The following is a 26051-nucleotide window of genomic DNA, read 5'->3' as shown; positions in this document are numbered from 1 at the left end:
GATAGAAATCAAGTAAGGATCATCATAGGTTGTTCAAAATGATCATGGACTTTAATCATATTCTAATGCAATCACCTCAGAATAAGGATAATATATATTATATATTATACATATATATTTATAATATATATTTATATACACCCAGATTTATTAATTATTTAACTCCCAACAAGAATATTTTATCTTTTCTGCCCATGAAACAAAATTAAGGTGTTAAGAAAGTGTACATTAGAATCCCTATTTATGAGCTGAAGACTTACTGTGCTACATCATAACTTTTTCAATGCATTTTTCACTTCTGCAGTCCTCAGTGAATGGATCCGAGGGTTGAGCAAGGGTGTCCCAATTTTATAAAACACAGCCACCATTTTGTCTATTGGAAATGTGGTTGGTGGTCATATGTATCTGAACATACATGGAGCAGAAATATGAGAACAACAACAAGAAAATGGGAGGTGCATGTGGAAAGGGCTTTCACTTTCCCTCTGCACTATGATTTCTCAGAAAGTATAAGATGACAATATAAGAGATAAGCAGAATTGTGAAACTTGTCATGCGTATGGTTCTGCTATTAGAAACTAGTACACTTATCACATAAGTGTCCATGCAGGCAAGTTTCAAAAAGGGCTGCAAACCACAGAAATGGTGGTCCATCACATTAGGGTCACAGAAGGGCAATCTCAAAGCCAGTAAAATCTGTGCTGAACAGTGGATACAAGATCCTGCCTAGGCCAGGTCACCAACATACCATAGACTCACCAGCTGGTGAGGGTTGCATCTGACAAGGGCTTACAAATTGCCATGAGACCTAAGGCCATGAGGCTGAGCACAAAGATTCCCATGTAACCAAAGAAATGGGCTCCAAAGAACTGAGTCATGCACTCCTTGTAGGAAATGGTCTTCTGAGAAAGGGCATCCACAATCAATCTGGGAGCTGTGGTTGTAGAGAAGGAGGCGTCACCAGAGGACAGAGAGATAGGAAGAAGTACATGAGACTCCCAAGGGCCCTGCTTGTTCTAATAGTCACTACAATGAGAAAGTTCCCCAACAGAGTCACATGCACAAACACACACATATTTCATGTATTATGCATCTTATGTGTGCTTTGAAATCTGAACTACACTATTGCAATATAATTAAGCACTAATATTGTTGGAGAATCTGACCTGAAGAAAATATTCTCAGTTCAGTTTATTTATTTTTGTGTCCATTATCCCTTGGATGAAAAATGCTTTGATTTGACAATGCTTTACCTATGCCTCTTGTGTTTGAGATGCCAGCTTCGCTGATGGTCATGATATAACAAATATCTGGATAATGTTTAGAGTTTGTCATAATTTGAGAAACTACTTTTTATGTCTCTACTGTACTCTTGAGCTTATCCCATTAGAAGATTGAGCCTCTCACCTATGATTGGACCTGGTATAAAATTGCCATGTCTATAATGTAAGTAGTATCTTTTCTCATATATATCCTTCTTTACCCTAAATTTCCCAAGATACTTCTTCTAAAACATCCCATAAGTCCAATGTATACTTTTATCAATTTTCTATTTCACATCCTTGTTCATAGTGTATATAGTTTATGTGACTGAAATCATCATGTGATATCATTTTGTGTTCTGATTTTGACTTAGAATTCTTGTAATAGTTCTCCTGTTATACTTTCAATAGTTTAATTATCAATTTAATGGTCTAATAATGTATACATTTTTATAAAAAGTATTTAATTAGCCATTTGACCATTGAGATATACTCTTCCAATTTTCATTCTCATACATAATAATTCTACATATAACTTTGGAATAATTTCTAAAGTGCAATATTGCTGCACCAAATGCTAGAGATTACCATTGTAAGTGATAAGTATTAAAAGTTTTTTCAATATTTGTACCCTTTTATTAACTATATTTTTATTATAGAATGCATCATGATCATCATACAATATTCAAAGTAAACAGAAGGTTGTGACAAGTAAAATTAAAATATCTGTCCCAATTCTTTGAATCTATAATTCTACTCTCTAGAAATAACTACTTTTAGTTTCTTTTTTTATGATTTTATTTTTCCTTTTTCTCCCCAAAGCTCCCCAGCACATAGTTGTATATTTTTACTTGTGGGTCCTTCTAGTTGTGGTATGTGGGACGCCACCTCAGTGTGCCTTGATGAGTGGTGCCATGTCTGCACCCAGGATCCAAGCTGCCGAACTGGTGAAAACTTGGGCTGCTGAAGCGGAGCGCATGAACATAACCACTTGGTCATGGGGCTGGCCCCTACTTTTAGTTTCTTGCATGTCCTTCCAGAAATGTTCCATAAGTATGTTTGCATATGTGTGTATCTCTGTATCTATTTTTTGGCCAGTATATCAAGGTTGATGATTCTGTAGAAAAGCCTGATGGACATTCAAACAAACAACGATTATCTTAAGACATTATCTTATTATCTCATTTTGTTAATAGGAAAATTTGTATTTTTATTATATGCATATAAGTTTTTATTACCAAGCAAGTTTCACATTTTTACTACATTTTTCATTAAAATATTTCCTTCCTGAGAATCTTTTATCTTTTATCAGCTCATATTTTGGAATGTTGGTATTTTATCCAAGATGGATTTTAATCTAGCAAGATAATTACATCTCTTGGCTAAGAATAAAGTTGTCGGGGCCAGCCTGGTGTCATAGTGGTTAAATTTGTGTGCTCTGCTTCAGAGGCCTGGATTTCACAGCTTTGGATCCCAGGCATGGACCTACACCCTGCTCATTAAACAACGCTGTGGTGGCATCCCAAATACAAGATAGGTTGGCACAGATGTTAGCTCAGGACCAATCTTCCTCAAGCAAGAGGAGGAAGATTGGCAACAGATGTTAGCTCAGGGCCAATCTTCCTCACAAAAAAAAGAATACAGTTGTGGGAGTCAGATGACCTGAGCTCAAGTCCCAGTTCCAGTAGTTACTAGCTGTAATGTCTTGGGAAAATCACTTTAGACATAATCACAGTTACTACTCAGATAAAATTAGAAAAGATTTGGCTCCTAATAAGTAAGAACTATACAAGCTTCAGCCTTTGTTATTTCCACAAAGTTTTTCAATTTTACATATTCCAAGTTATGAATTTCCCCATTTTACTTTAGCCTGAAAATATTTTAAATTCATGATATTTATCTCTCCTCCATAATTCCATAATTACCTTTCATTTTAAATATCGAATCAAAGTTATCTGGAGTTATTGTGAGGAATGAGGGAAACACTTCCTGTTCTTAACAATTTAATATGAGTTTTTAGATGAATGCAGATAAGATTATTAATTATATGTCACCATGTGATTGGTAGTAGAAGAGTAGAAACTGTCTGCAGAGAGGAATAAAAATTCCTAAAGATAGGTAGTGGTGAAAAATTCAGAATTATATTAACAGTTGAAATATAAAGGTAACTGAAGAGGCAGGTTCCAAACCAGGTTCTTTGAGATGCAAATATTCACAAGCAGAGCTGAGAGGTGGGTTGGCACAGAGATTAGTGCATAAAATTGGAAGCCACACTGACTAGATTCAAACACACCCAGCTGCCCATCAGGGTGTGATATTCAATAAGTCCTTTGACGTCTTTGTGCGTCATTTTCTTCACTTGTAAACATAAATAATAAAATATTGCACCTTTTAGAGTTGCTTTGAATGTTATGGAATTCATTACGTACAAAGCATCTAGAAGATGCAGATGTGCAGCACCTGCACTTGGAGTGGTTACTTTCATTATGATTATTAGTATTGGCTTTTCAAGAAGTACTTTTTATTTTTGAAAAATATTAATTTAAATTGTTCATTTATCTGTAATAAGGTGGCACAGCTGTTTTAACACCTTAGGTTCCTTTGCTGAGTGGCTGAAATTTTACCAGCACTGTGGATCATATTAGTGTTCTCATGGTGATCAGAAGCTAGGAATGACAATTCCAAATATCTTTAATAATATTTAAAAATAAATAAAAAGTGTATAACAGCTTCAAAATATGGAGCTCATGACGAGAGGAAAGTAGAAATAAAATAGGTCCATGGCTGTGAAAAAGTGTCGTACCCAGATATATTAAAATCAGAGGAGTGAGGACATTTTGGATGTGAAAAATAAAATCAAAGATTTAATGGAGAAGATGGGGCAAATGCTTTATCAGGCTAATAAAGAGAAGATCAATATGAAACTTCTAGTTCAGACAGACTGAAACTCATAATAGAAAAGCTTGTACAAGTACATTGTCCTCCTGGCTGAGGACCATGATAGCTAGGCTATGAAGTTTTAATATAATGCTATTGGTGAAATATAAAATTTGGAGGCATAAAAACCATGAGAATAGCTTTTATTAATATTTCTTCAGTAGCTTAGAACAAAAATCACTCAAAACAGTTTAACAAAATGTAGTCTTTTTTTTTTTTTTACTAAATTTATTTTAATTGAACTTTGAGGATGTCTGTAATGAAGAGCCTACCTACCACCTTCAAAGTGTCAGAATTCCACTAAAGACACTGTCCTTCTATTCTCTATACTTAGAAACACGGTGGAAAGCATACAAGTGGATTCACTGTGGCCCCAATCAAATGAAGACTGGGCTGGCAGGCATCCCAAATATGACTCACTGATGACTTCAGAGTTGTTATTTCCTTTATTAGAGAAGATTATAACTGTTCACTCTCAATTAGACTCTGTGAAAAATAGCAAAATTAAGTAACTCTCCTCAGCTTTAACAGGATCATTTGTTATTGCGGTTGTTTTTAAACTTTTTTTAGGGCAGTTTTAGATTTGTAGCAAAATTAAGAGACAGGTACAGAGATTTCCCATATATTCCTACCCTTACACATGCACTCCCATTGCACCACTCCCATTATCAACATTAACCCCACCCCAATGTGCTGCATTTGTTATAATTGATTAACCTCTATTGACACATCAGAATCACCCAAAGTCCTCAGCTTACCTGAGGGTTCACTCTTGGTGATGTAGATTCTATTGGTTGGGATAAATGTGTAATGACACATATCTATCATTATAATATCACACAGAGTATTTTCACTGTCCTAAGAATGGGATCATATTTATATAACCAAAATATACAATGTAATAATTTCTTTTACACAGTATTTAATGCTCATTAAATTGTAAATAGAATGCATCACACAATTTAGTGGAAGAAAAATAAGAGTTTGGAGTGACATCAGCATAATGGCAGAGTGAGTTATTTCCTTTTTCTCTCCTGTCTAACTTACAGCTAAATGGACATCCATTAACCAGCAGAGGATTCCCTACACAGCACAACAGGACACCTGAGAGATCTATGAATCTATACATCTGAAGGAGTGGACTGGACTCTGGGCAAGCTGTGGAACTAGGGGAGTGGCATCCTCCCTCTCTCCAGAGGCAGCAGTCTAGGCCATGGATCCTCACAGTGTGGCCAGCATGACTGTTAGTGGGGGCAGGGACAGCCTGGCCCATATGAATGCTTGAAGAGTGAAGGTAGCTAGGCCTGCAGGAGCACCCATCATGCAGCAGTGGCCCCACCTGTGCATAGCTTCACATCAAGTGGTGGCAGCTCAGCTCACATGAAGGTGCCCTGCCAGGGCGGAAGCCCTGCTCATGCAAGTACAGCTCACTTGCTGAGCATGGTGGCCCAGCCCACATGAACACAGAGTGATGACCAGAAAAACTATGAGGAGTTGTGTGGGAACAGAAAAATCAACTCCTGCCCCTCCCAACAGTGGCAGGAGGAACTTGTGACCAGAAGCAACAGGAACCACAGAAGAACCAGTGACCCAGCACACAGTAGTGGCACCTCTGATACCAGCTCCACCAGCAGCAGGACTGTATACAAGTCCCCAGGCTCCAAACCCCCCACTAGTGACAGTGACACCCATGAAGCTGGCATTACTGGTATCAGTGCAACTAGCACCCCAAGACAACCCAAGAACAGTAGTGCAGGTGGTGCATGTTACAGCAGCATCTGAGCCCACGGAGAGCCAGTGGAGGAACATGAGACCCAGGTGACCAGAACCAAAGTAACAAAAGCTGTACCCAAGTAAGAAAATGTGATTACTACCAAAATGCACCAGCAGAGGATCAATTCATCAAACACCATGAAGAATTACAGTAACACTGTGGAACAGAAGGAAAACGAAAACTCTCCATAAACCAAACCTGATGTCACAGAGGAGTACAATCTAACTGACAGAGAATTCAAAATAGCTGTCATAAAGAAACTCAGTGAGCTATAAAAAAAACATAGAAAGACAGTTCAATGAGCTCAAGAATAAAATTAATGACCAGAAGGAATATTTCACCAGAGGTTGAAGCTCCTTAAAACAATCCAAACAGAAATTCCGGATATGAAGAATACAATTAATGAGATAAAAAATAATGTTAAAGGAATAAAACATATAGTAGATCTTATGGAGCAGAGAATTAGTGGTCCCAAAGAGAGAAACCTAGAAATGCTTCAGGTGGAGGAGAGAGAGCTAAGATTTTTTTTTAAGGTTTTATTTTTTTCCTTTTCTCCCCAAAGCTCCCCAGTACATAGTTGCATATTCTTCGTTGTGGGTCCTTCTAGTTGTGGCATGTGGGACGCTGCCTCAGTGTGGTTTGATGAGCAATGTCATGTCCGCGCCCAGGATTCGAACCAACGAAACACTGGGCTGCCTGCAGCGGAGCACACGAACTTAACCATTCGGCCATGGGGCCAGCCCCAGGGAGAGCTAAGATTTTTTTAAAATGAAGAAATTCTTTGAGAAATATCCAACTCTATTAGGAAAAGCAATATAAGGATTATAAGTATCACAGAGTGAGAAGTGGGGGGAAAGGTGCAGAGAGCTTGTTCAAAGAAATAATAGCTGAGAAGTTCCCAAACCTAGGGAAACAACTGGACGTACAACAGCATAAAGGTAATAAAACTCCAATTTACCTCAATGCAAAAAGATCTCCAAGCCATATAATATTAAAACCATCAGAAGTCAAAGGCAAATAAAAAAATATTAAAGGCAGCAAGAGAAAAGAAGATAATCTACAAAGGAATCACCATCAGATTTTCAGACTTTCTCAACAAAAACATTACAGGCTGGGAAATAATGGAATGAAATATTCGAAATATTGAAAGATGAAACCTATCAGGCAAGAATACTCTATCCAGTGAAATCATCCTTCAGATATGATCGAGAAATAAAAGCTTTACTAGATAAACAAAAGCTCAGGGATTTCATCACCCCTAGAGTGGCCTTATAAGAAATGATAAAGAAAATCCTTCTACCTGAGACAAAAAGGCAAAGGTTTACAAAACTTTCAGCAAGGAGATAAATAGATAGACAAAATCAGAAAATGGAAGCTCTCTATCAGAATAGGCTAGTGAACATTGAATTATAGCAAAAAAGATAAAGGTAATGAAAGCACCAAAAATAACTACAGATGTTTTAATTTAGTTACAAACTCACAACACAACAAAGAATAACATGTGACAACAAAAATCACAGAAAGGGAAGAGGAGAGGGATGTAACCCACTTAGGCTAAAGGAGGTAAGAGGCTATCAGTAAAAAGTACTATCTCATCTATGAGATCATTTATACAAATGATCTCATGTGGTTACTTCATGGTAAACATAAAACAAAATATCAGAGCAGAGTCACAAATCATAAATAAAGAGAAAATTGAGAAAACCATCACAGAAAACCACTAAATTGAAATGGCAGTCAGAAATACAAGGGAAAAGATAGAATGTAATTATAGAAAAAACAGAAAATAAGAGAAAAAATGGCAGTATAAGCCTTCATATATCACTAATCAATGTAAATATAAATGAACCGAATTCACCAATCAAAATACATGAATGACTGGATGGCTTAGAACTAATATTCAACAATATGCTGCCTCCAGGAAACTTATCTCTGCTCTAAAGACAAACATAGGCTCAGAGTGAAGGGATGAAAGAGAATACTCCAAGAAATAGGCAAGCTAAAAAGCAGATGTAGCCACACTTATATCAGACAGAGTAGTCTTTGAGATAAAAAAGTTAATGAAAGATAAGAACGGGCATTATATAATGATAAAAGGGACATTCACCTAAAATGACATAATGCTTATGAATATATATGCACCTAACACAGGAGCACAAAATTATATAAAGCAACTATTAACTAGTAAAGAAATAAAGGGGGAAATTGGCAGCAACACAATAATAGTAGTGGACTTCAACATCTCACTTACATCAATGGATAAATCTTTGAGACAGAATATCAACAAGGAAACAGTGACCTTAAGTGAAACAGTGGACCAGAGGGACTTAATACATATATACGCAATATTCTATCTCAGACCAGCAGAACAAACATTCTTCTCAAGTGCACATAGAACATTCTCAAAGATATATCATATGTGTGGAAACAAGGCAAGCTCCAGTAAATTTAAGAAGACAAATCATTTCAAGCATGTTTTCGGACTGACCACATGCTTTGAAACTGGAAATCAACCACAAGAAAAAAACTAAGAAATTCACAAACATGTGGAGATCAAACAACATACTACTGAACAACAATTGGATCAATGAAGAAATCAAAGGAGAAATGAAAAACTACCTGGAAACATACCAAGTATTATGGGATGTAGTAATAGTAGTACTAAGAGGGAAATGTATAACAATAAAGACCTACTTCAAGAAAAAAGAAAAATCCCAAATAAGTAATCTTAAACTACACTTAAGAGAACTACTAAAAGGACAAAGCCAAAAGTCAGTAGAAAGAGGAAAATAGTAAAAATCAGAGCAGATATAAAAGAAATAAAGACTAAAAAAACAGCAGAAATGATCAATGAAACTAAGAGCTGCTTCTTTGAGAAGATAAACAAATTGACCAACTGTTAGCCAGACGCACTAAGAAAAAAGAGAGAAGACTCAAATAAATAAAATTAGAAATGAAAGAGGGGAAATTACACTGAATACCAGAGAAATGCATAGCATTATAGGAGAATACTATGAGAAGCTATTTGCCAACAAATTAGATAACCTAGAGGAAATGGATAAATTCTTAGAATCATACAACCTCCCTAACTGAATAAACAAAAAGTAGAGAATCTAAATAAATGAATCACAAGAAATTGAAACAGTAATAAAAAAACCTCCCAAAAAACAGAAGTCCAGGACCAGATGGCTTTTCTGGTGAATTCTACCAAAGATTCAAAGATGATTTAATACCCATCCTTCTTGGAATATTCTGAAATGTTGAAGAAGATGAGCTGCTTTGTAACTCATACCATGAAGCCAACATTACCCTGATACCAAAGCCAGAGAAGGACAACACAAAAAAGAAAAAATTGCAGGACAATATCACTGTTGAACATAGATTCCAAAATTCTCAACAAAATATTAGCAAACTGAATACAACAATACATTAAAAGGATCCTACACCATGATCAAGGAGGGAATATTCCAGGGATGCAGGGATGGGTCTACATTCACAAACCAATCAATGTGATGGACCACATTAACAAAACGTGTAACAAAAATCACATGACTATCTTAATAGATGCAGAGAAAGCATTTGACAAGATCCAACGTGAATTTTTGACAAAACTCTAAACAAAATGCATATAGAAGGAAATTATCTCAACACAATAAAGCCCATATATGACAAACCCACAGCCAACATCATAGTTAACTGTGAAAAACTGAAAGCCATTCATCTGAGCATGGGAATAAGACAAGTGTGTCCTCTCTTGCCACTCTTATTCAAAATAGCACTGGAAGTTTGGCCAGAGCTCTTAGGCAAGAAATTAAATAAAAGGGATCCAAACTGGAAAGGAAGAAGTAAAATTAACACTGTTGCAGGTGACATGATTCTATACATAGAAAATTCTGTTAAAGCCACCAGAAAACTATGAGAAATCATCAAGGACAGCAAAGTTGCAGGGTACAAAATCAACATACAAAAATCAGTTGTATTTCTATACACAAATAATGAACTAGCAGGAAGAGACTTCAAGAATGCAATGCCATTTGTAATCACAGACACACAAAAATAGAATACCTAGGAATAAATTTAACCAAGGAGGTGAAATACCTACACACTGAAAACTATAGGACATTACTGAAAAAAATCAAAGAAGATGCAAAGAAATGGAATGATATTCTACACTCACAGATTAGAAGAATAAACATAGTTAAAATATTCTTATTAACTAAAACAATCTACAGATTCAATGCAATCCCAATCATATTTACAATGACATTCTTCATGGACATACATCAAAGAATCCTAAAATCTGTATGGAATGACAAAAGACGCTGAATAACAAAAGATGTCCTGAGAAAAAAGAACAATGCTGGAGTTATGACAATCCCTGACTTCAAAATATACCTCAAAGCTATAGTAATCCAAACAGCATGGCACTCACAGAAAACCACACATGCAGATCAAAGGAATAGAATTGAAAGCCCAGAAGTAAAACCACACATCCATGGACAGCTAACTACACAACAGGACAGCCACATACCAAAGAATGAAAATAGACCATTATCTTACACCACACACAAAAATTAACTCAAAATTGATTAAAAACTTGGATGTAAGAGCTGAAACCATAAAACTCCTAGAATAAAATATAGGCAGTATGCTCCTTGACGTTGATCTTAGCAGCATCTTTACAAATACAATGTCTACTCAGGCAAGGGAAACAAAAGCAGGCAAAAGGACCTACATCACACTAAAAAGCTTCTGCAAGGCAAATGAAACCATGAAGAAAACAAAAAGACAACCCAGCAAGTGGGAGAAAATATTTGCAAATCATATATCCGATAAGTATAAATAATTCATACAACTCAACAGCAGAAAAACAGACAATCCAATTAAAACCTGGACAGAGGATATTAATAGACACTTTTCCAGATATTTAGATATACCCATATACAGATGGCCAACAGGCACATGAGAAGAAGTTCAACATCATTAATTACTAGGGAAATGCAAATCAAAACTACAATGAGATATCACCTTACACCCATCAAAATGGCTATAATTAACAAGACAAAAATAACAAATGTTGGAGAGGATGTAGATAAAAGGGAACCCTCGTACACTGCTGGCGGGAATGCAAACTGGTACAGCCACTATGGAAGACAATTTGGAGATTCCTTATAAAATTAGAAATATCATATGATGTAGCTATATCACTGCTGGATATTTGCCAAAGATCATGAAATGAACAATTCAAAGAGGTTATGCACCCCTTTGTTCATTGCAGCATTATTTACAATAGCCAAGATGTGGAAGCAAAGCAAATGTCCACCAACTCATGAATGGATAAAGAAGACATTGTATATCTATACCATGAAATACTACTCAGCCATAAAAAAGAAAAAAAATGTGTTGTTTGCAACAACATGGATGGAACTTGAGGGTAATATGCTAAGTAAAAAAAGCCAGACAGAAAAAGACAAATCCCATGTGATTTCACTCATATGTGGAAGATAAACACATGGATAAGGAGGACAAATTAGTGATTACCAGAGGTAAAGAGGATTGAGAAGTGGGCATAAGGAGTAAATGGACACATACGTATGGTGACAGATAAAAACTAGACTATTGGTGTGAAAACGAAGCAAGCTGAACAGAAACTGATAAGTAATAATATGCACCTGAAATTTACAAAATATTTTAAGCCAATATGTCCTCAATAAAGTAATTTTTAAATTAATAATAACACTTGGAATGAGATACAAATGTGAGTTTTCATTGTAAGAATTATTATTTCATACATACCGCAACATCAGGCTGATACTTCATAAACATCAGTATTACAAATGCTCAATCCTAGAATTATTAATGTGGATTCCCACAGGCCTATTCTATGTTTCTAAAGAGAAAGGAAAGACAAAATTTCAGATATTCCCTCTTCTTCTCACTCTTTATGTGTTTTCTCTCTCGTTTTACCTCCTTGCTAGCACTTGAAAAGGAAAAGTAGCCATTTTAAAAATATGATGAATCATAAATATAATAAAATGCTTATGACGGTTTTCAAATGCAACTTTTGAAATACTCACCTTGGCTTCCAAAGTCTTGTAATTCTGTGTCATCATTTTGTTTTTCACGTTTTCTTCCCAGTGCTTCTGCTTATGCATGTTCCAACCAAGCCTTACACTATTGTCCCTCATAAATGCACCCAGACCACCTCATTCTCTGAATTGCCCATATTTTTTAGTGGCTAAATCACCTTCCTCTGGTATCCATTTCTACCTGTGTATAGAGTATCCAGTTCAAATGCTGTCTCCTCAGCAAAGCTTTTCATGTTTTCCCAGACAAATAACTTTCTTGCTAATGGCCTTCCACAGTTAAAGGGTGTGCGTGTGCACACACGTGTGTGTACTGGATCACACAATCCCTAATTATAGACTTCTCTCATTTTGCTTTACTAGCTTTTGTTCATTTGATTTTGGTCATTTGATATCTCATAAGGCAAGTTCTTGTTGTTCTATTTTGCACACTTCAGTTGAAGCTGGGAGACAAAGTTTAACAGAAAGTAGTCATAGAGGAACCAGAAGCAGAAACTAAGCCTTCGTGCTCCGTGGTGATCTGTCTCTAACACTCAAGCCGACAGTGTCAGGCAAAGCATCAGTCTCCAACCATCTGGGCAGACCCAGCATAATGCCAAGAAACCATAAATAGATAAAATAGGAGACACTGACATGTTCAGTACATGTTCTGACTATCAAATTGATGCAAAATTCAGGATGGGTCAAATGAAGAGGTCAGGATTTTACATGTATTTTTGAAAAATAATAATGAGGAGGAGAAGTTAGAGAAGTTAGGGAATCATGGCAGGTTTCATAGCCAAAGAGAAAAATTTGATTTTGAGGAAAAGCCAGATAGGAAGAAGAATCAAGGGATGAGAGAGGGAGAAACCCACAGTGTAAGGGTAAGCAAAGGGCCATTTAAGGGATACAAGTAGTTTGTCTGAGGATTTCACAAGGGAGTTTTGCTTCTCTCTCCTCTGCTCCTCATATTATCCCTTACTCCAACCCCAGAAACAGAATTTAATGTTTGTTGTTAGCAAGGGTGACAGTAGGTCCTTGACAGCCAACATTAGCATCATTAACTTCAGGACCATCGGTATCATAGAAGCATTGTATCATCAGTATGCATCAGTATCCTTTTCCTGCCCTTAAGCTTTGCTAATGAGAAATCTCCAGGTATAGGATCCTATATCATTGCTCCCTTCAATTCACCCCCTTATTTGATATGAATTGTTCCTAAAAAGGGTCTATGTCAAGCAGAGGTCAGGAAAAGCTGTGAACTCTGAAATTGCAGAATCTGTTCATCACTGTGGGAAGTATGTTCCTGGAATTTAAGGTTTCTTAGGAGACAGACTGGATGAGAGCAACTGCCCTAAAATCCAGTCCCAAGAGAGAGGCAAGAAGAAGAAAACAGTTCAGTGGGGCTTGAAAACTTACGTTTTTTCTTGTAAAAAGGAGAAGATATCCAAAAGAGACCTCATGGTTTTTGCTCTTTTAATTCTGATTTACTTTGAAGATGAATCAGGTGCAGTGTGTTTGCAACATGTAAATTGTACTTCAAACAGATCCACTCTCCTTTCAAAGACTGATATGAAGCTCCCAGTTTGCAAACTGTCTTGTATGCACAGTAAATTCTTACTAAATATTACCTATTGATTTGAGGTTTTAATTTTGCTCTTTCTGAATTTTTGACAGTTCACGGCATCAGAAGTGGAATCTGAAGAAGAACCTCAAGGTCTCTGAGGCCAGTGAGGAACCAGGTCCTGGGGCCCTCAGAGCCCTTTGAGTTCACTGCTTTCTCAGTGACTTCAGAGTTTGAGAGTAAGTCTCTCTTGGATCCAAGCTCTGCTATCCTTGCATTTTGAACTCCCTGACTTTTTTGTGCATCCCTGTATTTTGTTTGATAAAGTGTCTTGTTAGGTCACCCTTCTATCTGTAAGGGGAGAAACTCATGATTCCACAGGTATTAGGCAGGAGTAGAATTATTGGGCTCTCCATAGATTATTTTCAGGAAATCTAAAGGCTGATATGTGTTCCACCAGTCAAAATCTCTTTTTCCTCCTCCCCTGACTCCTGCCTCTTATATGTATACCCACTGTGGACCAGGATCATTTGCCTCTCTAAAAAAAATGAGTGAACTTTTGCATAATTTGGAATTGTAGCAGCCACTTAGGGAAGTTTTTATTTAGATAAGGTAGTCTAACTTAAAGGGCATCCCTGAAAAGAGGATCTCAAAGTTCTTGGAGACAACAGAATGCATTCTTTGATGTGTATGCAGAAGCTTCTAAAAGACTGAATGAATCCAAAAATAGCTTCTTTAAAAGAATCCTTATAGAGCACAAATAAAAAATCTTAAAAACTTGGGCCATCTGAGGTAGTGAACTTAATTAGTCTACCTGCCAGAAACAAAATTTGCACCCAGCTATTCTTTTGAGTTTCGTATTATTATAACCTAGACATGGCTAAAATTCTAAAATAAAAGCTATAAGATCGCTATTTGTGTCTATCTATATGTTTGTGTATATCTACATATTTATGCATATTATGCATATGTGATATTTTAAAACCTTTCTACTTAATTAGGTTAAAGAAAAATAAGTACTTATATAAATTAAGTATTCCTAAAACTCTCAGGAATATATAATCAAACCCAATGTTTCTCAAGTTCATATGATGAGAATAATCTTTGATCAATAAAAGCTAGTTTAAGTTTGTTAGTTTAATAAAAGCAAGCATATCTTCAGAATTGTTAATGTCAGATGTGATGAAAACATTACTTTACCTACTTGTGTTTACTAGACAAATAAGCTCATGCTATCTCTATGTTACAAAATGTGTCACCAAGAAAAATATCTTAAGGTGATCATTAGTTATTTGAGGCTTAATCTAAGCATACTCGATAAAAATAAAGTTAAGTAGATATAAATAAGTTAAAAGTTTATATGAAGTTAAACTAAATAAGGGATACTCACTGAATAGATAATTTGCAAATAAAATAATATACTGACATATTGATTGCTAACCATAAGTTTACATTTATCTACTTTCGGCTTCTTAATTTTTTATAGAGAGACAGAAGATATTTGGGTCTATTAATACATATGTATTTCACCACATTAAAGTATTGTACTATGAAAAACTTGTCTCAAAAATAATGTTTTATAATTATATACTTGTAAATTTACCTTTATACTACAGAATGCTAATATGTGATAGACAGTTCACAATTGCCTGCTTCCTAGTTTTCACTGGAAAGTAAAGATTACTAATAGGTAAAATTTATAATCAATATGTAAAAAGAGAACTACTGGACATAATAAGAAGGAAAGGAAACAACTTCATATAAAAAGTATGGGAAGAAAACGGTATGTATTTTTATATGAAGAGTATACAAGGAACATAGGATGTGAGTTTTTTATGAAAAGAAAGTAACATTGTCTAAAATAAAATGACCAGTTGTTCTAGAATAAGAAAGGAAAAATAATAAGAGAAAACCTAAATAGATACAGAAAGTAGAAGAGGTTTGAGGAAAAGAAATTCTGTGTTATGAGGTCAACACTGGCTAAAATTGAATAGATTTTTTAGGAGGGTTTTTAAATGAGCTCAATAATATACTGATAGAAAATTAGAGTTTAATTTCCTGTTAAAACCTGAAAATTTCTTAGATTATTGGTCTGGTCTTAATAAAAGACTGTTATACGAAAGGTGAAAGCTGAATCTGATTATAACCCAATTAAGTTATTTACTCGGTTAAATGTTGGCTTGCAGGAGTCTCTGCTCTGGTAAATTTTTCAGTCCTTGACTATTTTTCTCCTTATAGTCATCATGTTAATCTCTCTAGTCCATTGTATTCTCGCAAGGGTTTTAAATGCCTTTTGCAGCCACTCACAAGTCAAATGATGTCCATCAGGATTAGACAACTTAAAGAAGTTAATTCTCTGACCACCCATGTCCATGATGACGATGCAACCGTTGATAACAGTCACCACGTGACCATCCCTCCTGACTACTCAACTAGCAGAATCAACAAGGATGTGAGTCTTCATCCTGGCTTCATCAACAGTGGTAACCCAGCCTAACAGTATAATATTTGGTCACACTCTCAGCTTGCTGAGACAATAGCCAAAAGAAGGAAATTGTTAAAAGTAAGCGCAAAATGGATACAGCAATTGAGAATTCCCTGAGCAGACAATACCTTTTAAGCCACATAAGCAAGACTAAGTCTAGCTTATTTCATGAATGTAAGTGAAGCTTAACTTAGGTTATTTCTTGTAAGTCCTTCTGAAAATCATAAAAGAAACTTAAATCATCTTCCTAAGAATGATATAACATAATCACTTTTAACCTATCTCCTGCCATCTCGAAACATCCATTGTAATAACCAATCATTGTAAAGATTAATGACTTCCCAATTTTCACTTTATAAGCCATCCTATAATTTCATGCTCCTGAGCTTCATATCACTCTGAATTTGGAATCGCCCAGTTTGTGAACTGTCTTATATGCACAATAAACTCTTACTAATACTATTTATTGATTTGGTAGTTTTCATTTTGCTATTTCTGATTTCGACACCGCTGTACTATGTGCCAGGTACTATTCTAGGCACTGGGGATTTAACAGTAAAATATCTTTAAAAAGACACAAATCCCTACCCTTATATAAATTGTATTCTAGTATATATACAAAACTAAATAGATAGCTAAACTGTATGACATATCAGAAAATGATAAGTGCTAAGGAGCAAAATTAAGCAGAGATGTAAGAATAGGAGATACAGAATGTTGGTGGGAGTTGCATTTCTATGAAGTAATCAGAAAAATTATTGAGAAGACACATTTTAATAATAAACCAAAGTGAGGGGGTAAGCCATGCATATATCTGAATGAAGAATAATTAAGACACAGAAAACAACCTGTGTGAAGGTCCTTAGGCAGGAGTATGCCTGATGTCATGCAAAAAGTTGGCAGGAACAAAGGTATATGTGTTACAGTGGTGTCTAGGGATTGTTAAAGTTTGCAATTAGAAATAAGCTGGAAGGCCTGGCCCCGTGGCCTAGTGTTTAAGTTTGGGATGCTCCACTTTGGTGGCCCAGGCTCAGTTCCTACACCACTCATCAGCAGCCATGCTATGTTAGTGACCCACATAAAAAATAGAGGGAGACTGGCACAGATGTTAGCTCAGGGTGAATCTTCTTCAGCAAAAAAAAAAAAAAAAAAAGAGCAAGGAATAGAAGCTGGAAATAATAATAAGATGGTTTGAAAATTTGTAAGTCAAAATTGAGATTTTAGAAGGTTTTGAATTATTGGTAATTACAGAGTCTAAGGTATGACTATGGGCGTGAACAACTGAGATACATTAAAGGACAAGATTCCTGGGGAATAAAATGGTCCATTGGTAGGTTTAGAAGCCAGCATATTGGAAGGATCATCTTTGTGGGTATTGGTGCAAAGACCCTAGAAGCAGTAGATGACTTTCATAAAAAAAAAAGTGTCTTGTAGCATCATCTGATGGAGATTGAATGCTAAAGATAATCATGGAGTAAAGAGGGGGTAGAAACTAGAAGTAGCAATGAGAGTTAATCATAACAAAATCTCATCTCCAGGGCTTTGACACGAGAGATGTGGGAAAAGACACAATCTTTGCTTAAGTGGAAATGCGTATAGAGAGAAGAACTAGGAAAGCAAGAAAATATTCACATAAGAGATTGAACGTGTAGGAGATTCTGCTTGTTGTTTACCTAACATACAGAAGATTTAATGAAAAGGGATTCAGGGTTATGTGAGTTTTGATGTAAAAAGGGAGTTTATAGTGCTGTAGGAGATTTAAAATGTAAATTTTAAACATTATCATTAAAAACTCACCAGTCTTTAGTTTAAGAAGCATTCATGCAATCTCTTCAAATCCTGTGAACTCAAGACTCCTGGACTTGCTATTGGGCTTTTTGAAATAGCATAATCCACAAGAACATGAGCTGTGAAGACAGGGATTTTCTTTTTTTTTCACTGCTACCTAGAATAGTACTGGGCAATAAAAGGAAATCAAAAAATATTTGTCACATCAAATTAAATTTTCAGTAAAAAATGTTTCTGTGGATGTGCCAGGTGCCAAGTGCCCATGGTAGAGGCTGCTAGTTGTCCACTGAAACCCATTCTCCCTTCTTCTGCAGTTAACAGAGGGCACCTGTGTTCATGGTGACCTGAGCACAGCTGACATTCTCCAGCCCCTTTGCATCTAGGTGCAGCTCTGTGACTACGTTTTTGTCAACTGGATGTGAGGAGAAGAGATACATTAATTTCTAGGCAGAAATCTAAATATTGGACTTTACTCCTGAAGTAGATTTCCCTTTTTTGACATGTGAAACTAAACTGGTGGTGTCACAACTGTGGATAACAGTGCTCTATGGCAATGCTTCTCAAACTATAATCTGCATATGAAACTCCTAGAGTTAAATTCAAAGCATGATTCATTAGGTGTAGGATGAACTTTAGGATTCTGCATTTCTAACAAGCTCCTAGTGATGCCAGTGATACTAATATTTGCATCATATTTTGAACATGAAGACCTTAGGAGATGACCAATCAGCTGCTTGGGAGAAACCTGACTTCCTGAATAAAACGGAGGAGATGCACCCCCCTGCCAACCTGGACCAAGGGAGCAACTGTGGAAATACCAGAAAAGGCCAAGGAGGCAAGAGAAGGCTAAATAATTGCAAAGATTTTTCCCTTCTCTCTGAGTGAAATGGGACCATTGCAAAGTGTTAAGCAGAGAAGCCCTGATTTGCCTCTAGTTTCAAAAGGAGTGTCAGTCTGCTGTCCTGGAAATGGACTTAGCAGAACAAAAGTAGAAGCAGTCAGCATTCTTAGAGTTTATGGCTGTGGTCTCAGTTAGAGAGAGTGGCAGCTCAGGCCAGGATGACAGGAGAATTAATGGGAAAATATATCACATACTGCGAATAGTTTAAAGGCAAAGTTTTTTTCTAATAGGTTAGGTGTGAGCTCTGATATCAACTTTTGTGACTCCATGTTCTTGGCCTGGGAAACTGGAAAGATTGAATTTCCTGGTGAAGGCTATAGGTAGAGTATATTTAGGGTGAAAACAGTCATTAAATGTGAAAATATCTATTAGATATATAAAGAAAGATGTCGAGCAAGTAGTTGAGTATACAAGTCTGGCATTCAAGTGAGAAGTGTGAGATGGAGATATAAATGTGAAAGTCATCAGCATAAAGATGGTATTTAAAGTCACAAAAACCCTTGATTTTATTTTAGAGTTTTAATATAACATTTTAATGAGACTTCTCTGAGCTTTGGTGTCCTAAACACATGCATCTTCAGAGAAATCTCAGCGAATCACAATTAATGGAAAAAGAAAAAAGCTTCTTCATAACGAATGACCTTCCACAAACACTTTTACCCTGAGTATTTGGGCAAAACTCAAGATGAAAAGCTTTCTCCCCTCCATAACCTCATCTCCATTACTACTTCCCCTTTCTCCTTTTCTTCTTTTCTGTTTATATAATGTTAAACAATAGCAATTAATAGCAATGCTAAATTTGTGGCAAAACTGGCAAGGCAAGTAGCTTATCAATGTCTCATGTTACAATTCAGGAAAATCCTGCCTCATCATTTGCGGGACTTATACTTGAGAGAGTCTCCAGTAAAGAGTAAGAGATATAAATAAATCTTCCAAACTTTTATTATCAGAGTGTGAAGGTCCATCAATGTTATTATCCCCAGGAGAGGTGCTCATACAAAATTTCTCAAAGGGCATTATATGAATTCATTTGCCACAATTTAGGGTCCAGTATTCAGATCTGTAGAAAAATCATCTTGATTATATTTATTCTCAGCCTTAGATCCATTAGTCACTCCCTCAGGCTCCTCTTCTCCATACTCATTGGTTAACAGAACCTGAACAGGGATGTAAATTTAATGAGATACATTAAAAAGTATAAATCAAAACACCAAAGTGCTTATCCCAGTCACTGGTCAATATCTTTCTCTCCAGGAAGGAAAATCTCCATAGGAAGCCAAGTTGACATACAAAGTTTGCTTGATAAAGCTAGAACTCAAGTAGCCATAGCCTGAGACATTTCTTCTAACCCAGAAGTGTACCTGCCGGGCAACTGGCCGGTCTTACACACAAGTCAGTGAAACACTTCTCTGCACTAGGACTATACCTGATACCTAATGAGGGATTTTCCTTCCTTAATATATTGTTCTCTGTATTTCCAAGCTGGAAAACTCACTTCTGTGGACATCTTCCCCTTTTGAATGGATTATTATGACATTAGCTCTATTTTCTATGTCAGTTGTTGCCTTTTTTATATGCATGATCTCATCCATGAGGTGTTGGATAGATAGTTCTCAAATTGCCGCCAGTCCATCAATCAAAGACTAAGGAAGTTTCCACAGATTTAAATTACAAAAATAGGTATGTATATAAAACTAAATAGTATGAACAAAAAATAATTAACATGATAAACAGAAAATTTGTTACAGTACATGAAGAAAAATTATGAATCAATACAATGCATATATTTGTTATAACTAGAAGTGCCCTTATTTGAATAGAAGACCATGAATTATCTCCTCGTATGTGTTCAACAGGCAAAGGAAAGTCCAGTTTTTACGGCTGTTACAGAGGGAAGACAAGCATCAATTAGGGACTTAATTAGCTGATATATATGCTCTCTTGGGATCATAAGTTTCTGGGTTATTCACCATTGAGCTGGAAAAGATAAGATCCAGATTTAGTAGAATGCTGATTTGCCAACAAAATGAATGAGTCAAAATTGGGACCAATTTTTCAACTTAGATCAGAAACACTGAGAAAAGAAACACAATCCAGAATAACATACAGAGGGAGGTAAAGCCACAGATACAACAGGATCTGGCTCATAAGCTGCAATGCGGAGAGCAGAAGTGAAGAGTGGGTTGATCCTCCCACAAATGCTGCTGTTCTCAATATGCTGACACTCTTTGTGATATTGACTCAAAATGAAATGTGTCTGTGCTCTGTGATCATTTTTCCTATTTCTCCAAACATACCCCTGGAAAAGGATTAGATTGCTCACGTTGGAATGATAACATTTTCTCTTTTCTGTTAATCCAATTTTATTTAAACTTTTACATAATAGGCAATTGGAGTCTTCTGTTTTTGCCACCTCGAGTCAGTTTTTGCACCGTAACTTTCTCTTGGCATTTTTAACTTCTTCATTCCTCAGAATGTAAATGAGGGGCTTCAGCAAAGATGCCCCAATAGCGTAAAGCACAGCCATCACTTTTTCCAGTGGAAATGTGGTTAGAGGGTGAAAGTATGTGAACATACATGGAGTGAAGAACAAGATGACAACAATAATGTGGTAGGTGCAAGAGGAGAGGGCTTTCCTTCTTCCGTATTCACTGTGGTTACTCAGAGAATATAAGATATAAATATAGGAGATAAGCAGGATCACAAAAGTCACCATGCATATAGCAACACTATTAAACACTATGTTGATTGATGACATACAACTTTCAACAAACGTTGCGTATCACAGAAATACTGATTGTAACATTGGGGCCACAGAAGGGTAATTTCCAAGCCAAGAGACTCTGTGCTGGGGAATGGATACAAGACCCCAACCATGCCAGGTTCACCAATGCACCACAGACACGCTGGCTCATGATAGTTGTGTATTGCAGGGCTTAGAAATGGCCACATAGTAATCAAAGGACATGAAGATGAGCACCAAGATCTCCATGTACCCAAAGAAGTGAACTGCAAAGATCTGGGTCATGGACTCATTGTAGGAGATGACTTCCTTCTCAGACACAGAATCTGTAAGCAGGCTAGGAGCAGCAGTTGGTAGGAAACACATTCAAAGGATAAGTAGAAAAGGAAGAAGTACATGGGGCTTCCAAGCATCTGGCGATGTCTTGGTCATCATAGTAACTAAATTGACTAACAGAATTGTGAGGTAGAGAAACAAGAAGACCACAAACATGATTTTCTCCTTTAGTACCTCCTGGGTTAACCCAAGCAGAATGAACTCATTCAGACTATTTCAGCTCCATGGTTACAGTGAACATAGAAAGGACGCAGATGAGAAATTGTTCATCTGCAAAGAACATGAGGAAAATGGTGACTTGGCAATAGCAATGGACTTGGACTCTGAATTCCAACTTTACAGTTCTTATTCCATTAACACATATAACTCAGTGGTCCTCAACGTTTTTCATGCATTATAATTGCTTGGGAAAACTTTTCTTTTTAATGCTGATGTCCATGCTTTAACCATGGGTATTTATTCAAGGTTTTCCTACGTGGATCATGATTTTTGGGGAAAATAATAAGCCTACAAGTGATCGTGCCCTCTGCCAAGTTCTGAGGACTAATGACTGTGCTGAATGATCTTGATCAAATCACTTTAATGTCTTAAAACTTTTTCTTCACATGAAAATTAGAAATTCTAATAGACATTTTATTAAGTATACGTATATGATGTATATCTGCATATAATATATATATATATACACATCTCAATTACTGAAAAATAACATCCCTATATATTTTTAAAATAATTCATTTAGAGAATGCCTCTTGAGAAAACACATTTCTTGATTTGGACACCAGTTTACATCCACTATTCCTGACTCTTAAATATCTTGGGTGGATTTTTCTTTAAGAGGAAATCATTCCTCCAATTTTAGGCTTTTAGTGGCCATAATTTTATCTTCAGTGTCAGTCATGGCACATAAGATATTTGAGTAAATCACTGAGGTTGGCATTATTGAGGAAAATTACTATATATTTGACATAATGTATTACTCATATAGGATGCATGGTATCAAGTTCCACATCCCATGGATCCAAGGTGATGTGCCACTTGTTATATTTCTATAAATTGAAAAATATCTTTACTCAGAGATTATTCTCCTACCACTATATTTCAGAGATTTGTATTCTCCCAATTTTTATCTCTCTGAAAACATAATTCAAAAACTGTTTCAAAATTTTAACACACAGATATTTCCCATTATTCTACGGTATTCTTTGTTTATATACATACATATCTATAGAATTTCAATCGTCCTGTAATATTATACTTTTATTTTCATTTTTGATTGTTAAAAGTCTTTCTGCATGCAGTTAAAGAGTATCTGTAACACAATTGTCCATTTTAGCAACTGTAAGTTAACATATCAACATTTCGTCATGTAAATTTTATAATTTATTTTTATGTTACTTGTTTTCAAATATTCACTCTAATAAAAAGCTTTTGAATAAGCCTCCTCTCACTTATAGCCTTTGATTATTTTTAATATTTTTTTCAGAATAAATTTCCAGGAGGTTGCTGCCATGAAATATGAAAAATTTCATAATTATTAATGGCCTTTTTATTTGCTGGTTTCAATATTTATTAGACAAATTTTACTTATAAAACAAAAATACTTTCAGGATAAAATATCCAAAGTTAACAGTAGATTACAGGGTAAAAAAAGTACCCTTGAAAAATGTATAATTAACCAATTCCACACTTCACAATTAACTTACTTTCTTACCCATTCTTCCAGGTTTCTCAGTGTTATACTTGTCTGGTTAAATATCCCCTCTTATGTAAAGACTGGATCATTTTCCATTGTTTCTAAGATTATAGAAATATGGAACAGATTCCTAATAAAATTTGACTTGGGGCATTATCTTATTTACTTGGTTAATAGTATTAAAATTATGCTATCTATTTCTTTGATTAATGATATGGTATAACACTTTTTATTTTTATTTCTTGTATTTCATCTTTTCTTAATTATATATATCTTTTGTAGTTTTTTTAAAATTTTTTTTCCAAGGAAGAGTCACCCTGAGCTGACATCTGTTGCCAATATTCCTCTTTTTGCTTGAGGAAGATTGTCTTTGGGCTAACATGTGTGCCAACTTTCTATTTTTTGTATGTGGGTTGCTGCCACAGCATGCCTGATGAGTGGCATAGCTCTGCACCAGGGATCTGAAGCCACAAACCTGGGCTGGCAAAGTGGAGCACTCCTAACCCAACTGCTATGCCATGGGGCAAGCCCCTGTAGTTAAGTTTTTGATATCTTTAAATTTTAACCTCTTTAGTTTTTGTTTCATTTTTATATAGTCAATCTATCAAGTTTTCTCTCCTTTCCAGTTTAGTCTATTACTTCAGTTGGGGAGTTATCATCTTTACTCTGTCTCACAATATTTCTCTGATGTTTTTTTAAATATTAACGACAAATGATCTAGAATTTATTTTAGCGAGCATTTTGAGAAACTCTTCCTCCTTCTCATTAATCACCAATCCATCAATGAACTAGTAACACCATCAAGTCATCATATATGTACTACGAACCTACTGACATCTGCAGTCACTGTAGTGTGGCATGGAAAGATGTCCACAACCTCTTTACATTCAAGTTGGAAGAAGAACATGCCTCTACATAAGATAATTACTTACATAAGAATTACACACAACTGTATGTGATAATACCAAATCAGTTTTTATTCCAAAGGTAGAAAGATCCCTAGAGAATAACCTGATTGGTCAGTGAAGATTCAAAAATGAGAAAGAAGTGGATTTATGGCTTCAAATGTGTTAAGCTGTAGTTTACAATGAGTTTCTCTGAAACTCAAGAATTCAATAAACTAGGTTTCTTTATGTAGAATTTCAATAGCATTTTTCAATATTAGATTTTCAATATTAGAAATTCAAATTGTCCATTTACTTCTAATAAACACAAACATCTAAATAAAACTTTGTTTCTTCGCAGTTCAGCAAAAATAATATTACCTTGGTGTGATAAACTAGAGATATTATAAAACTACAAGCTCTGATGGGCAGTTCCAATCATTTATCACAACTACGAAAGGGAAAATGAATTAATGATTACTTAGTTTCAATATATTAGGTTCATACAGGGGGGTGAAGACAAAAGAGAGGGAGGTTGTTGTTCTTAAGAGAGGAGAAATTGGGTGAGAAGAGTGAGTAAAAAACATCATAAGAAGGGGAGAAGCAGTCATTGCTTCAGGTAAACATAAAGATGATCTCTGTAAAAGTCCACTCATTAAATTAAAGTTGTAGGAGGTATATTTGTGGGAAGATAATGGGCAAACATGAAAGAGAGGTCACGTAATTCTATTTTGTTTTATTTTAAAGAAGTAAAGAGAAAGCATTTGGGGACATGAGTACAGAGGAGCAGCACTTGACAAAGTGTATGCATTAAGTAAGATCAAGCCCACCTCAGAATCTGATCATTTAATTCAGTTACTATTTCCTAACACTCCTGGACAAGCCTACCTCTCTGATTTTGGGGTCATCACAGTAGTGGAGCATACTGTTTTCCCTGCTTTATTCCTTATTTTTTCTTTTACCTTCTGAAATGTTAACCAGTTCACTTATATTTTGTACCACAGTTCTTCTCTTTCTTTCCTCATAAATAGATGTCTGGTTCTATCTCCTGTGCTCCTATACTGCTATATGCTTTATTAAACATATACATTTAATTCAAAAAGACAACCCTAGATTATATATTGTTCTTGTTCTATAACCTAATCTTTTAAACAGATTTTCATTTTTTTATTTCATTTGATCTGTGCATTTTCTCACAAAATAAGTGTGGCCATTTGCCTTGTTTTTTTTCTGTGTACAGAGTTTGAGCTCTGAGATGGAAAGTTTTACCTGGTACAGTTAGGCTACAACTAGAGTGAGATGCTACTGGATAGCATCTCTCTCTAGCATTCACCTTCTATGTCATATAAAACATCAAATCCCAGTCGTAACGTAGATTGCATCCCAGAAAAGACAAATTCTGAGCTATCAGAGAAAGATGCCAAATGAGACCTTAATACCCTGTTCTGACTCCAAATCAAGTTCTGTAAACTTCATGATGAGATAAACATCAAAGCAGAAAACTAGAAACATAAGTGAACAATAGTGAAGAGGAGGAAAGAGCAGAGACTGAATGAAGTCAGAGTAGGAGAGAGGAGAGTCATAGTGAGCAGACAGCAGAGAGAGAAGAGTCAGGT

General features: G+C 35.8%; 2 pseudogenes; both read right to left on the bottom strand.

The window, feature by feature from the left end:
• Positions 1-269: 269 nt before the first annotated feature.
• On the bottom strand, positions 270-12128 carry LOC139041754 (olfactory receptor 4C11-like; annotated as a pseudogene).
• A 9067-nt stretch (positions 12129-21195) lies between these two features.
• Positions 21196-24458, bottom strand: LOC139041753 (olfactory receptor 4C11-like; annotated as a pseudogene).
• Positions 24459-26051: the final 1593 nt, after the last annotated feature.

This window comes from Equus asinus, chromosome 23, assembly GCF_041296235.1.
Source record: "Equus asinus isolate D_3611 breed Donkey chromosome 23, EquAss-T2T_v2, whole genome shotgun sequence".
Taxonomy (NCBI): domain Eukaryota; kingdom Metazoa; phylum Chordata; class Mammalia; order Perissodactyla; family Equidae; genus Equus; species Equus asinus.
This window is presented reverse-complemented; position numbering and strand designations above follow the sequence as displayed.